The sequence below is a fragment of the Somniosus microcephalus genome, unplaced genomic scaffold (assembly GCF_052327205.1).
Source record: "Somniosus microcephalus isolate GS21.2 unplaced genomic scaffold, FLI_Smic_1.0 scaffold1427, whole genome shotgun sequence".
Classification (NCBI taxonomy): domain Eukaryota; kingdom Metazoa; phylum Chordata; class Chondrichthyes; order Squaliformes; family Somniosidae; genus Somniosus; species Somniosus microcephalus.
Genome location: NW_028226614.1, coordinates 1 through 15,000, shown reverse-complemented (window position 1 = coordinate 15,000; position 15,000 = coordinate 1).

The following is a 15,000-nucleotide window of genomic DNA, read 5'->3' as shown; positions in this document are numbered from 1 at the left end:
GTGGTGTTAATGTGTGCTATTTGCAGTGTATGAATTGCCAGGCTGGCCAAGGCGTTGCTTCTGGGAATTGTTGGGGACTGGGCTGTTTAGAAAGGCCGGTGGCGGGCGCTCCGTTCCCGACTCCCGTGTCCGATTAGGGTGGGGGACGGCTGGTTGGAAAGCCCCGACGCTGGCGCAGATTATATTGCCGGACTGGCCCCTGGCGAGTTGGGCAAAGTGTCGCAGTCCGGCAGCGGGTAACAGGCCAGCGGTCAGCGGCAGCTTATCGGTGATAACTTCGGGAAGGAAAGTCCGATCCGGTCGGGGTGAACTGCGACTGAACGGGGTGGTGGGGCCGCACAGACCAGTAGCGGGATTGTGTAGCTGCCTCTTGGCCCGGCCGAGGTACAGCCGTTGGCTGGAGACCGCTTTCCGACTGCTGAGCCGGTGCCGCGGGGACCCACCTTGACGCGCCGGCTGTCCGAGCAAGCCAGGGGCAAGGGGCATCCATAGGTACCAGAAGGGAGTCGGTCCGACACCGGGAAGTCGGGTGCCCGTCGCTCCGAATCGAGCCCGGTGTTTTCGTGCGTGTAACGGGGCGGGCGTTTGGACCCGGTTGTCCGGGAGCGGGTCCCCAACGGCGGGAGATTGCCTGGGTTTGGCCGGCCGGCAGTCGAACGCCTTTGGCTCCGGACTCCCGTGTCCGATTTCGGTCAGGGAGGGCTGGTTGGAAAGCCCCGACGCTGGCGCACACTATATTATCGGCCTGGGCCCCGGCAAGTTCGGGAAAGTGTCGCAGTCCCGTTCCGGCGGCCGCCCCGTCGGTCAGCGGCAGCTTATCGCGGATAACTTCGGGACGGAAAGTCCGATCCGGTCGGGGTGAACTGCGACTGAACGGGGTGGCGGGGCCGCACAGACCAGTAGCGGGCTTGTGTAGCTGCCTCTTGGCCCGGCCGAGGTACAGCCGTTGGCTGGAGACCGCTTTCCGACTGCTGAGCCGGTGCCGCGGGGACCCACCTTGACGCGCCGGCTGTCCGAGCAAGCCAGGGGCAAGGGGCATCCAGTGGTACCAGAAGGGAGTCGGTCCGACACCGGGAAGTCGGGTGCCCGTCGCTCCGAATCGAGCCCGGGGTTTTCGTGCGTGTAACAGGGCGGGCGTTTGGACCCGGTTGTCCGGGAGCGGGTCCGCAACGGCGGGAGATTGCCTGGGTTTGGCCGGCCGGCAGTCGAACGCCTTTCGCTCCGGACTCCCGTGTCCGATTTCGGTCAGGGAGGGCTCGTTGGAAAGCCCCGGCGCTGGCGCACACTATATTATCGGCCTGGACCCCGGCAAGTTCGGGAAAGTGTCGCAGTCCCGTAGCGGCTGCCGCCCCGTCGGTCAGCGGCAGCTTATCGGGGATAACTTCGGGACGGAAAGTCCGATCCGGTTGGGGTGAACTGCGACTGAACGGGGTGGGGGGGCCGCACAGACCAGTAGCGGGCTTGTGCAGCTGCCGCTTGGCCCGGCCGAGGTACGGCCGTTGGCTGGAGACCGCTTTCCGACTGCTGAGCCGGAGCCGCGGGGGCCCACCTTGACGCGCCGGCTGTACTAGCAAGCCAGGGGCAAGGGGCATCCAGTGGTACCGGAACGGAGTCGGTCCGACACCGGGAAGCCGGGTGCCCGTCGCTCCGAATCGAGCCCGGTGTTTTCGTGCGTGTAACAGGGCGGGCGTTTGGACCCGGTTGTCCGGGAGCGGGTCCGCAACGGCGGGAGGTTGCCTGTGTTTGGCCGGCCGGCAGTCGAACGCCTTTGGCTCCGGACTCCCGTGTCCGATTTCGGTCAGGGAGGGCTCGTTGGAAAGCCCCGGCGCTGGCGCACACTATATTATCGGCCTGGACCCCGGCAAGTTCGGGAAAGTGTCGCAGTCCCGTAGCGGCTGCCGCCCCGTCGGTCAGCGGCAGCTTATCGGGGATAACTTCGGGACGGAAAGTCCGATCCGGTTGGGGTGAACTGCTACTGAACGGGGTGGGGGGGCCGCACAGACCAGTAGCGGGCTTGTGCAGCTGCCGCTTGGCCCGGCCGAGGTACAGCCGTTGGCTGGAGACCGCTTTCCGACTGCTGGGCCGGAGCCGCGGGGGCCCACCTTGACGCGCCGGCTGTCCTAGCAAGCCAGGGGCAAGGGGCATCCAGTGGTACCGGAACGGAGTCGGTCCGACACCGGGAAGCCGGGTGCCCGTCGCTCCGAATCGAGCCCGGTGTTTTCGTGCGTGTAACAGGGCGGGCGTTTGGACCCGGTTGTCCGGGAGCGGGTCCGCAACGGCGGGAGGTTGCCTGAGTTTGGCCGGCCGGCAGTCGAACGCCTTTGGCTCCGGACTCCCGTGTCCGATTTCGGTCAGGGAGGGCTCATTGGAAAGCCCCGGCGCTGGCGCACACTATATTATCGGACTGGATCCCGGCAAATTCGGGAAAGTGTCGGCGACCCGTACCGGCTGCCGCCCCGTCGGTCAGCGGCAGCTTATCGGGGATAACTTCGGGAAGGAAAGTCCGATCCGGTCGGGGTCAACTGCCACTGAACGGGGTGGCGGGGCCGCACAGACCAGTAGCGGGCTTGTGTAGCTGCCCCTTTCCCCGGCCGAGGTACAGCCGTTGGCTGGAGACCGCTTTCCGACTGCTGAGCCGGAGCCGCGGGGGCCCACCTTGACGCGCCGGCTGTCCTAGCAAGCCAGGGGCAAGGGGCATCCAAGGGTACCGGAACGGAGTCGGTCCGACACCGGGAAGCCGGGTGCCCGTCGCTCCGAATCGAGCCCGGTGTTTTCGTGCGTGTAACGAGGCGGGCGTTTGGACCCGGTTGTCCTGGAGCGGGTCCGCAACGGCGGGGGATTGCCTGTGTTTGGCCGGCCGGCAGTCGAACGCCTATCGCTCTGGACTCCCGTGTCCGATTTCGGTCAGGGAGGGCTCGTTGGAAAGCCCCGGCGCTGGCGCACACTATATTATCGGCCTGGACCCCGGCAAGTTCGGCAAAGTGTCGCCATCCCGCAGCGGCTGACGGGCCGCCGGTGAGCGGCAGCTTATCGGGCATAACTTCGGGAGGGAAAGTCCGATCCGGTCCGGATCAACGGCAGCCGAACGGGGTGGCGGGCCCGCACAGACCAGTGCCTGGCTTGTGTAGCTGCCCCTTTCCCCGGCCGAGGTACAGCCGTTGGCTGGAGACCACTTTCCGACCACTGAGACGGCGGGGCGGGGGGCGGCCTGCACGCGCCGGCTGCCAGAGCAAGCCAGGGGCAAGGGGCATCCAACGGTATCTGAACGGAGTCGGTCCGACACCGGGAAGCCGGGTGCCCGTCGCTCCGAATCGAGCCTGGGGTGTACGTGTGTTTAACAAGGCGGGCGTTTGGACCCGGTTGCCCGGCACCAGTCGAACGCCTGTCGCTCCCGACTCCCGTGTCCGATTTCGTTCGGGGATGGCTCGTTGGAAAGCCCCGGCTCCGGCGCACACTATATTGCCGAAGTGGCCCCGGGCGAGTTCGGGAAAGTGTCGCCGTCCCGCAGCGGCTGACGGGCCGTCGGTCAGCGGCAGCTTATCGGGGATAACTTCGGGAAGGAAAGTCCGATCCGGTCGGGGACAACGGCAGCTGAACGGGGTGGCGGGGCCGCACAGAGCAGTGCCTCGCTTGTGTAGCTGCCTCTTTCCGCGGCCGAGGTACAGCCGTTGGCTGGTGACCGCTTTCCGACCACTGAGACGGCGGGGCAGGGGGCGGCCTGCACGCGCCGGCTGCCAGAGCAAGCCAGGGGCAAGGGGCATCCAGCGGTATCTGAACGGAGTCGGTCCGACACCGAGAAGCCGGGTGCCCGTCGCTCCGAAGCGAGACCGGGGTTTTTCGTGTGTAACGTGGCGGGCCTTTGGACCCGGTTGGCCGGGCGGCAGTGGAACACACACAGACACTCGCATACACTGAGAGAGACAGAGAGAAGATAGAGATACACAGAGTGAGAAAGACAAAGTCAACTCAGTAACTGAAATGTGAAAACTGACAACTGGGAAACCAAAAGTCAGAGTGGCAAATGATGAACCAAGGTGGCAAATGATTAACTGAAAACTTGTCATTCACATTTGGGACGGAATTCAGGATGGGAATGTATTCGGCCGCCTTACCGGGGCTTGGGGGTGCTGCTTTCCCGCTTGTGGAACCGAGTTGGGGTCGTCAAATGGCCTGGTGCATTGTTTGAAACACTGGTTAATGAGTTGTCAAGGTCGGAAATCATAGAACATAAGAGCAGCTCATTAACTGAAATTTTGAACATCGACAACTGGTTAACCAAAAGCCAGAGCGACAAATGATTAACCAAGGAGGCAACTCATTAACTGAATTTCGAACATCGACAACTGGATAACCAAAAGTCAGAGCGACAAATGATTAACCAAGGAGGCAACTCATTAACTGAATTTCGAACATCGACAACTGGTTAACCAAGAGTCAGAGCGACAAATGATTAACCAAGGAGGCAACTCATTAACTGAATTTCGAACATCGACAACTGGTTAACCAAAAGACACAGGGACAAATGAGTAACCAAAGGGCCAACTCATTAACTGAAATTTCAAAGAGGCAACTCATTAACTGAAATTTTGAACATCGACAACTGGTTAACCAAAAGCCAGAGCGACAAATGAATAACCAAGGAGGCAACTCATTAACTGAATTTCGAACATCGACAACTGGTTAACCAAATGTCAGAGCGACAAATGATTAACCAAGGAGGCAACTCAATAACTGAATTTCGAACATCGACAACTGGTTAACCAAGAGTCAGGGCGACAAATGATTAACCAAGGAGGCAACTCATTAACTGAATTTCGAACATCGACAACTGGTTAACCAAGAGTCAGAGCGACAAATGATTAACCAAGGAGGCAACTCATTAACTGAATTTCGAACATCGACAACTGGGTAACCAAAAGACACAGGGACAAATGAGTAACCAAAGGGCCAACTCATTAACTGAAATTTCAAAGAGGCAACTCATTAACTGAAATTTTGAACATCGACAACTGGATAACCAAATGTCAGAGCGACAAATGAGTAACCAAGCAGGCAACTGATTAACTGAAAACTTGTCATTCACATTTGGGACGGAATTCACGATGGGAATGTATTCGGCCCCCTTACCGGGCCTTGGGGTGCTGCTTTCCCGCTTGTGGAACCGAGTTGGGGTCGTCAAATGGCCTGGTGCATTGTTTGAAACACTGGTTAATGAGTTGTCAAGGTCGGAAATCATAGAACATAAGAGCAGCTCATTAACTGAAATTTTGAACATCGACAACTGGTTAACCAAAAGCCAGAGCGACAAATGATTAACCAAGGAGGCAACTCAGTAACTGAATTTCGAACATCGACAACTGGTTAACCAAAAGACACAGGGACAAATGAGTAACCAAAGGGCCAACTCATTAACTGAAATTTCAAAGAGGCAACTCATTAACTGAAATTTTGAACATCGACAACTGGTTAACCAAAAGCCAGAGCGACAAATGATTAACCAAGGAGGCAACTCATTAACTGAATTTCGAACATCGACAACTGGTTAACCAAATGTCAGAGCGACAAATGATTAACCAAGGAGGCAACTCAGTAACTGAATTTCGAACATCGACAACTGGTTAACCAAGAGTCAGGGCGACAAATGATTAACCAAGGAGGCAACTCATTAACTGAATTTCGAACATCGACAACTGGGTAACCAAAAGACACAGGGACAAATGAGTAACCAAAGGGCCAACTCATTAACTGAAATTTCAAAGAGGCAACTCATTAACTGAAATTTTGAACATCGACAACTGGATAACCAAATGTCAGAGCGACAAATGAGTAACCAAGCAGGCAACTGATTAACTGAAAACTTGTCATTCACATTTGGGACGGAATTCACGATGGGAATGTATTCGGCCCCCTTACCGGGCCTTGGGGTGCTGCTTTCCCGCTTGTGGAACCGAGTTGGGGTCGTCAAATGGCCTGGTGCATTGTTTGAAACACTGGTTAATGAGTTGTCAAGGTCGGAAATCATAGAACATAAGAGCAGCTCATTAACTGAAATTTTGAACATCGACAACTGGTTAACCAAAAGCCAGAGCGACAAATGATTAACCAAGGAGGCAACTCAGTAACTGAATTTCGAACATCGACAACTGGTTAACCAAAAGACACAGGGACAAATGAGTAACCAAAGGGCCAACTCATTAACTGAAATTTCAAAGAGGCAACTCATTAACTGAAATTTTGAACATCGACAACTGGTTAACCAAAAGCCAGAGCGACAAATGATTAACCAAGGAGGCAACTCATTAACTGAATTTCGAACATCGACAACTGGTTAACCAAATGTCAGAGCGACAAATGATTAACCAAGGAGGCAACTCAGTAACTGAATTTCGAACATCGACAACTGGTTAACCAAGAGTCAGGGCGACAAATGATTAACCAAGGAGGCAACTCATTAACTGAATTTCGAACATCGACAACTGGGTAACCAAAAGACACAGGGACAAATGAGTAACCAAAGGGCCAACTCATTAACTGAAATTTCAAAGAGGCAACTCATTAACTGAAATTTTGAACATCGACAACTGGATAACCAAATGTCAGAGCGACAAATGAGTAACCAAGCAGGCAACTGATTAACTGAAAACTTGTCATTCACATTTGGGACGGAATTCACGATGGGAATGTATTCGGCCCCCTTACCGGGCCTTGGGGTGCTGCTTTCCCGCTTGTGGAACCGAGTTGGGGTCGTCAAATGGCCTGGTGCATTGTTTGAAACACTGGTTAATGAGTTGTCAAGGTCGGAAATCATAGAACATAAGAGCAGCTCATTAACTGAAATTTTGAACATCGACAACTGGTTAACCAAAAGCCAGAGCGACAAATGATTAACCAAGGAGGCAACTCAGTAACTGAATTTCGAACATCGACAACTGGTTAACCAAAAGACACAGGGACAAATGAGTAACCAAAGGGCCAACTCATTAACTGAAATTTCAAAGAGGCAACTCATTAACTGAAATTTTGAACATCGACAACTGGTTAACCAAAAGCCAGAGCGACAAATGATTAACCAAGGAGGCAACTCATTAACTGAATTTCGAACATCGACAACTGGTTAACCAAATGTCAGAGCGACAAATGATTAACCAAGGAGGCAACTCAGTAACTGAATTTCGAACATCGACAACTGGTTAACCAAGAGTCAGGGCGACAAATGATTAACCAAGGAGGCAACTCATTAACTGAATTTCGAACATCGACAACTGGGTAACCAAAAGACACAGGGACAAATGAGTAACCAAAGGGCCAACTCATTAACTGAAATTTCAAAGAGGCTACTCATTAACTGAAATTTGAACATCGACAACTGGTTAACCAAATGTCAGAGCGACAAATGAGTAACCAAGCAGGCAACTGATTAACTGAAAACTTGTCATTCACATTTGGGACGGAATTCACGATGGGAATGTATTCGGCCCCCTTACCGGGCCTTGGGGTGCTGCTTTCCCGCTTGTGGAACCGAGTTGGGGTCGTCAAATGGCCTGGTGCATTGTTTGAAACACTGGTTAATGAGTTGTCAAGGTCGGAAATCATAGAACATAAGAGCAGCTCATTAACTGAAATTTTGAACATCGACAACTGGTTAACCAAAAGCCAGAGCGACAAATGATTAACCAAGGAGGCAACTCATTAACTGAATTTCGAACATCGACAACTGGTTAACCAAAAGACACAGGGACAAATGAGTAACCAAAGGGCCAACTCATTAACTGAAATTTCAAAGAGGCAACTCATTAACTGAAATTTTGAACATCGACAACTGGTTAACCAAAAGCCAGAGCGACAAATGATTAACCAAGGAGGCAACTCATTAACTGAATTTCGAACATCGACAACTGGTTAACCAAAAGACACAGGGACAAATGAGTAACCAAAGGGCCAACTCATTAACTGAAATTTCAAAGAGGCAACTCATTAACTGAAATTTTGAACATCGACAACTGGTTAACCAAAAGCCAGAGCGACAAATGATTAACCAAGGAGGCAACTCATTAACTGAATTTCGAACATCGACAACTGGTTAACCAAGAGTCAGAGCGACAAATGATTAACCAAGGAGGCAACTCATTAACTGAATTTCGAACATCGACAACTGGGTAACCAAAAGACACAGGGACAAATGAGTAACCAAAGGGCCAACTCATTAACTGAAATTTCAAAGAGGCAACTCATTAACTGAAATTTTGAACATCGACAACTGGTTAACCAAATGTCAGAGCGACAAATGAGTAACCAAGCAGGCAACTGATTAACTGAAAACTTGTCATTCACATTTGGGACGGAATTCACGATGGGAATGTATTCGGCCCCCTTACCGGGCCTTGGGGTGCTGCTTTCCCGCTTGTGGAACCGAGTTGGGGTCGTCAAATGGCCTGGTGCATTGTTTGAAACACTGGTTAATGAGTTGTCAAGGTAGGAAATCATAGAACATAAGAGCAGCTCATTAACTGAAATTTTGAACATCGACAACTGGTTAACCAAAAGCCAGAGCGACAAATGATTAACCAAGGAGGCAACTCATTAACTGAATTTCGAACATCGACAACTGGTTAACCAAAAGACACAGGGACAAATGAGTAACCAAAGGGCCAACTCATTAACTGAAATTTCAAAGAGGCAACTCATTAACTGAAATTTTGAACATCGACAACTGGTTAACCAAAAGCCAGAGCGACAAATGATTAACCAAGGAGGCAACTCATTAACTGAATTTCGAACATCGACAACTGGTTAACCAAAAGACACAGGGACAAATGAGTAACCAAAGGGCCAACTCATTAACTGAAATTTCAAAGAGGCAACTCATTAACTGAAATTTTGAACATCGACAACTGGTTAACCAAAAGCCAGAGCGACAAATGATTAACCAAGGAGGCAACTCATTAACTGAATTTCGAACATCGACAACTGGTTAACCAAGAGTCAGAGCGACAAATGAGTAACCAAGGAGGCAACTCATTAACTGAATTTCGAACATCGACAACTGGGTAACCAAAAGACACAGGGACAAATGAGTAACCAAAGGGCCAACTCATTAACTGAAATTTCAAAGAGGCAACTCATTAACTGAAATTTTGAACATCGACAACTGGTTAACCAAATGTCAGAGCGACAAATGAGTAACCAAGCAGGCAACTGATTAACTGAAAACTTGTCATTCACATTTGGGACGGAATTCACGATGGGAATGTATTCGGCCCCCTTACCGGGCCTTGGGGTGCTGCTTTCCCGCTTGTGGAACCGAGTTGGGGTCGTCAAATGGCCTGGTGCATTGTTTGAAACACTGGTTAATGAGTTGTCAAGGTAGGAAATCATAGAACATAAGAGCAGCTCATTAACTGAAATTTTGAACATCGACAACTGGCTAACCAAAAGCCAGAGCGACAAATGATTAACCAAGGAGGCAACTCATTAACTGAATTTCGAACATCGACAACTGGTGAACCAAAAGACACAGGGACAAATGAGTAACCAAAGGGCCAACTCATTAACTGAAATTTCAAAGAGGCAACTCATTAACTGAAATTTTGAACATCGACAACTGGTTAACCAAAAGCCAGAGCGACAAATGATTAACCAAGGAGGCAACTCATTAACTGAATTTCGAACATCGACAACTGGTTAACCAAAAGACACAGGGACAAATGAGTAACCAAAGGGCCAACTCATTAACTGAAATTTCAAAGAGGCAACTCATTAACTGAAATTTTGAACATCGACAACTGGTTAACCAAAAGCCAGAGCGACAAATGATTAACCAAGGAGGCAACTCATTAACTGAATTTCGAACATCGACAACTGGTTAACCAAGAGTCAGAGCGACAAATGAGTAACCAAGGAGGCAACTCATTAACTGAATTTCGAACATCGACAACTGGGTAACCAAAAGACACAGGGACAAATGAGTAACCAAAGGGCCAACTCATTAACTGAAATTTCAAAGAGGCAACTCATTAACTGAAATTTTGAACATCGACAACTGGTTAACCAAATGTCAGAGCGACAAATGAGTAACCAAGCAGGCAACTGATTAACTGAAAACTTGTCATTCACATTTGGGACGGAATTCACGATGGGAATGTATTCGGCCCCCTTACCGGGCCTTGGGGTGCTGCTTTCCCGCTTGTGGAACCGAGTTGGGGTCGTCAAATGGCCTGGTGCATTGTTTGAAACACTGGTTAATGAGTTGTCAAGGTAGGAAATCATAGAACATAAGAGCAGCTCATTAACTGAAATTTTGAACATCGACAACTGGTTAACCAAAAGCCAGAGCGACAAATGATTAACCAAGGAGGCAACTCAGTAACTGAATTTCGAACATCGACAACTGGTTAACCAAGAGTCAGAGCGACAAATGATTAACCAAGGAGGCAACTCATTAACTGAATTTCGAACATCGACAACTGGGTAACCAAAAGACACAGGGACAAATGAGTAACCAAAGGGCCAACTCATTAACTGAAATTTCAAAGAGGCTACTCATTAACTGAAATTTGAACATCGACAACTGGTTAACCAAATGTCAGAGCGACAAATGAGTAACCAAGCAGGCAACTGATTAACTGAAAACTTGTCATTCACATTTGGGACGGAATTCACGATGGGAATGTATTCGGCCCCCTTACCGGGCCTTGGGGTGCTGCTTTCCCGCTTGTGGAACCGAGTTGGGGTCGTCAAATGGCCTGGTGCATTGTTTGAAACACTGGTTAATGAGTTGTCAAGGTAGGAAATCATAGAACATAAGAGCAGCTCATTAACTGAAATTTTGAACATCGACAACTGGTTAACCAAGAGTCAGAGCGACAAATGATTAACCAAGGAGGCAACTCATTAACTGAATTTCGAACATCGACAACTGGTTAACCAAAAGACACAGGGACAAATGAGTAACCAAAGGGCCAACTCATTAACTGAAATTTCAAAGAGGCAACTCATTAACTGTAATTTTGAACATCGACAACTGGTTAACCAAAAGCCAGAGCGACAAATGAGTAACCAAGGAGGCAACTCATTAACTGAATTTCGAACATCGACAACTGGTTAACCAAAAGACACAGGGACAAATGAGTAACCAAAGGGCCAACTCATTAACTGAAATTTCAAAGAGGCAACTCATTAACTGAATTTCGAACATCGACAACTGGTTAACCAAATGTCAGAGCGACAAATGATTAACCAAGCAGGCAACTGATTAACTGAAATTTTAAAATTGACAACTGGATAACCAAAAGTGGGAACTCATGCTTCGGACGGGCTTACATACGGCAGGCTGACGCCCGGCAGAGGCCCGGGCTTCGCCTCCCTTGCGTAAGCGACCGTCTCCGAATCGATTAAAGGCGTAAAATCGGAGTTCAGAGCGGGAAAATTTTTTCCCGAAAACGGCCGGAAAAAAAAAAATGTCTCCTTTTCCGCCGAGCAGGGTGGCATTCGAACGGGCACGGGAAGCCGCGTCTAACGGTGTAAAAACGGCTTGGCTCCGACGCGGGAGTGCGGAGATATGGCCGTTCAAAGTTGTACTGGAAGTCCGGAAGGAGAAAAATTTGACTGCCTGTAGCCGAAAAAAGTTCCAGCGGTCGGTCACAAAAGTCAAATCCGTCCCGCTGATTTGACACTTGTCATTTCTGGCAGGGGGGATTGGCGGGGTACCTGGAGAATGGTAGGAGGTGGTTTTTCGAGACTTTATCTGTTTTCCAGATTACTGTCTAGGGCCTCCAGGTCTGCAGAGACCGACCCGGGCTGCCGTCCAACCGACTTTTAACCCTTTTTGGGTGGAAATTTATTTCCATTTTTAACCAATTTTCGGGTTTTTGGTCGGGCTTAAAAACGGCAGCCTGACGCCCGGCAGAGGCCGGGGCTTCGGCTCCCTTGCGTAAGGGACCGTATACGAAACGATTAAAGCCGAAAAATCCGAGTTCAGAGCGGGAATTTTTTTTCCCGAAATCGGCCGAAAAATAAAAAAATTCTCCTTTTCCGCCGAGCAGGGCGGCATTCGAACGGGCACGGGAAGCCGCGTCTAACGGTGTAAAAACGGCTTGGCTCCGACGCGGGAGTGCGGAGATATGGCCGTTCAAAGTTGTACTGGAAGTCCGGAAGGAGAAAAATTTGACTGCCTGTAGCCGAAAAAAGTTCCAGCGGTCGGTCACAAAAGTCAAATCCGTCCCGCTGATTTGACACTTGTCATTTCTGGCAGGGGGGATTGGCGGGGTACCTGGAGAATGGTAGGAGGTGGTTTCTCGAGACTTTGTCTGTTTTCCAGATTACTGTCTAGGGCCTCCAGGTCTGCAGAGACCGACCAGGGCTGCCGTCCAACCGACTTTTAACCCTTTTTGGGTGGAAATTTATTTCCATTTTTAACCAATTTTCGGGTTTTTGGTCGGGCTTAAAAAACGGCAGCCTGACGCCTGGCAGAGGCCGGGGCTTCGGCTCCCCTTGCGTAAGGGACCGTATTCGACCCGATTAAGCCCCGAAAATGGATCCAAATGTCGGCCGACCAAGTAAGCTTGCTGGGGAGAGAGACTAAGTGCCGGGCTGGGCACCTCATTAACCAGTGAAAAGTTTTGGCTGCTGGAGAGACTAAGTCCCAGCCTGGGCACATCATTAACCATAAATGAAAAAGGCGAGGCCGAGTCTGGTGCATGGCTAACTGATTAACCAAATTGGCAAGGCCCGGGCTGAAAGTGAATGAGCGACCCGTGGCCAGGGGGCTGGAATGCGGGAGAGAATCCAACCCCCAAAATATGGAAGTCCGATGAGAAAATATTCGGCCGCCTTTTGCGGGCCTCGGGTGTTGCTTCCCGGCCTGGGAAAGTGAGTTGCTCCCGCCGAATTGACATGTGCATTTAACGATTTCGAGACATGATTAACCAAAACGCGGAAGTCCGATGAGAAAATATTAGGGCCCTTCAAGCGGGCCTCCGGTGATGCTTTCCGGCTTGGGAAAGTGAATTGCTCCCGCCGAATTGACATGTGCATTTAACGATTTCGAGACATGATTAACCAAAACGCGGAAGTCCGATGAGAAAATATTCGGCCGCCTTTTGCGGGCCTCGGGTGTTGCTTCCCGGCCTGGGAAAGTGATTTGCTACCGCCAAATTGACATGTGTCATTTCTGGCAAGTGTCTCAGGACATAGTTAATGAGTTGCAGTTTGGGAAATCATTAACCTCGTCGGAAGTCCCGATGAAGAAAAAAAAAAGTGCCATTTGCGGGGATTTGGGTGCTCCTGGTCGGATAGAGGTGGCCGTTTGACCCGCTGATTTGACACTTGTCATTTCTGGCAGGGGGGGGTTGGCGGGGTGCCCGGAGATTTTCGGGAACACGATTTTCAGAACAAAATTCACTCAGCGGGAGCACTTTGAAAATGCCCGAAAAGTGTTACTTTGCTAAAAGGCTCATTTTATCAATATAGAGACCTTTCAAAGAGTATTGGAAAGTCATATTAAAGTGGTTTTGTGGCTTTTATGACTTAATGACAAAAAACTCTAAGTGTGAATCTGAAATCGTAGACAGACAGCAGAAACATATAAATAATTCCAGCGTCTAAGTTTCATTTGCTGTCTGTCACACAGGTGCCTCTGAACCGGTCAGGGCCTGTGACCCCACTGAGCTTGTGTTTTGTGGCTTATGCACACGCAGTGTTTGCACCAAGTTCCCCTGTGTTGTGCGCTCAGTGGGCCCGTCCAAGACAGCAGAAACAAGATGTACATGCCAGCGTCTTTAAAGTTTCATTTGTTGTCTTGTCACACAGGTGCCTCTGAACCGGTCAGGGCCTGTGACCCCACTGAGTTGTTTACTGGGGCTAATGCACAAGCAGTGTTTTGTCAGAGAGTTCCACTGTGTTGTGCGCTCAGTGGGTCCGTCTAAAATGACAAGACAGCAGAAACATTCCAGCGAGTTTCATTTGTTGTCTTGTCACACAGGTGCCTCTGAACGGGTCAGGGCCTGTGACCCCCGCTGAGTTGTTTACTGGGGCTAACGCACAAGCAGTGTTTGTCAGAGAGTTCCACTGTGTTGTGCGCTCAGTGGGTCCGTCTAAAATGACAAGACAGCAGAAACATTCCAGCGAGTTCCATTTGTTGTCTTGTCACACAGGTGCCTCTGAGCGGGTCAGGGCCTGTGACCCCATTGAGCTTTGTGAGCAACGTATGCACACGCAGTGTTTGCAACGAGATTCCCTGTGTTGTGCGCTCAGTGGGCCCGTACGACCGATTTGGTGACTCGCGTCCGTAGTGGGAGTCCCCGGGCCGGCCCAGTATAGAGAGAGGCTGGTGTTCAGGCTATTTCGGGGTTTCCTCTCGTTTCTGTCGCTGGTGACAAGACGGGCATGCACACGGCGAGTCAGAGAGAGAGGGTGTCGGCGCAGCTCCCGGTGTTTTCTTCCTTGGCCGCGCCCTTCTCTTTGTCCTTGAAACTCTTTCGCGTGAGTCCGAGACGTCCTGTGATTCTCAGTGGTCCTATTCAAGCAGCGGAGCGGGTGTCTGCCTCTTGTGCACGAAATCTTGTGTGCTCAGTGCGTCCCGTTCTGCTAGCTGAACACGCTATTTCTCTGGCAAATTTGAGCAAAGAAACGCGCACGCAGACAGACACACGCACGCGTGGTGTAGGTTGTTGTTGTGTGAGTGGTTTTTCTTGCCTTGACGGTTACCGGTTGCAAACACAATTAAGTTGAACCCGGCACCAACCTCTCTGTGATGGGGAGGCCATGTGCCCAGCAAGACAAAGCGATTGTTGGTGGTGGTGGTGGTGGTGATGGTGGTGGTGGCTAATAAAGAAAGGTCCTATTTCGCTAGCTTTACCCCGAGCGTGTTCTCGCGACTTGTTTGGTCTTCCGTCCTGACGGTGGTTCCGCGCGCGTGCGCGAGCTCAGCCTGATGCAAAAACACCAAAAAACCCTTCTGTGCCTCACACAAAGTGGTGTGCTAATGGTCCGAGTTGTGTCGTT